This window comes from Nylanderia fulva, unplaced genomic scaffold (genome assembly GCF_048542155.1).
Source record: "Nylanderia fulva isolate GAGA-0341 unplaced genomic scaffold, ASM4854215v1 Scaffold397, whole genome shotgun sequence".
Classification (NCBI taxonomy): Eukaryota; Metazoa; Arthropoda; class Insecta; order Hymenoptera; family Formicidae; genus Nylanderia; species Nylanderia fulva.
The window spans coordinates 11,981-13,546 of record NW_028190474.1 but is presented as its reverse complement, the minus strand read 5'-3'; positions in this window follow the sequence as shown (position 1 = coordinate 13,546).

The window sequence follows — 1,566 nt, the reverse complement described above, 5'->3', positions numbered from 1 at the left end:
TATATGCATAGCCTGGGGTCTATGCGGCAGGGCTTGTGGGTTTGCCCCACCTCCTAAGCTGCACAACCTGCAATTTAGGTTATACAACCAGGATGAGGAATGGTGATGCACGGGGTGTCCTTGGACGGAATTGAATTGTGAAGAGTGACAACGGGTAGCCGACCTGACAGCGGAGTGGTGTATGGGCGATGCGAGGGGCTCAGGAAAGGTGAGAAGGGTAGGACTGACGAAAAGGTTGTCGGGCAGTAGCTCTGCAAGTTTTTTTTGTGCGATGGGTGGAAACGACATAGGGGAAACGCGGAGGCGCCCCCCTTGAGTGAGGTTCTGAAATAAAGAGAAAGGAATAGGTAACCATGAAGATTGTAAACAATGGCGTTGACACAGAGAACAAAAGAAATGCAGAAGACTCACAAGGAAAAAAGTTTCAGGTCAGTCCATACCTTAAGAACAGTTCTGGAACAATAGAATCGACAATAAACAACGATTTCAGAGTAGGATCCGTTGTCTAAAAATCTTAACAATTAATTAAATTCCACAAGACAAACAACGTGCAGAACAATAATAATAATTTGTCGACAAATTAAGTGTACGGATTGTGAAGCTTCGTATGTTGGGCAAACCAAAAGAAAATTACGCACTAGACTAAAAGAGCATATGCATAATATTAAATTTGATTCCTCCAAGCATTCTGTGGTCTCTGAACATATTATGGATAAAAAACATGCTTTTGATTGGGATAACGTTAAAATACTTGATATTGAATCTAATTATTATAAAAGACTTATCTCGGAAATGATACACATCAAGGAACAAAGGCATGGTATAAATAATAACACAGACACCGAATTGCTTAACAACGCGTATTTCGACATTCTAGAGAAATATCGAATTTTTAGACTTATGTAAATGTTTATTTTGTGAGATCTGACACCTATTTATTCGACTTTTTAAAAGACTAGACAACAGTCAAGTACTAACAATAAGGCCAACAACAATTAGAAGCATCGTCATCTCAAGTTATTCGGAACAATTTGTAAGCATAAAGGTTCAATATTTTAGTAGTTAGTTTAATTTATAATTTTTAATCTTTTTTTCACATACACATTAGTGGAATCCTATTTTACAATTGAATAAATTCTTTAAATTCAGTTAACAAATATCAAATAATTTGGAGAGGATGAACATAATCATTGCCAGATCGAGGGACTTTCGTCAAATAACGATAAGTGGTTCATTTGGAGTAATGTATAATGTCACTCCAAGTTTTATTAATAATTCTAATATATTTTATGAATAACCGGACGAATCATTCTGCCTTCTAATTGGGTTCTTACTTTGTTGAACGATTTTAATGGTCTCAATTCATTGTAAATATATTTTGCGTTTAACTATGACTCAACTATATAACTTATATTGACTATGTATTGCGGATTTTTTATTAGAATTTTATGTATTTATTTATTATCGTTATTTATTATCACTATTTTTTTGCGCACTGAAGAGGAGCAAGTAGAGCTCGAAACGTTTGTATAATTATTATTTCAAATTAAGAATTTTCTTCTCATA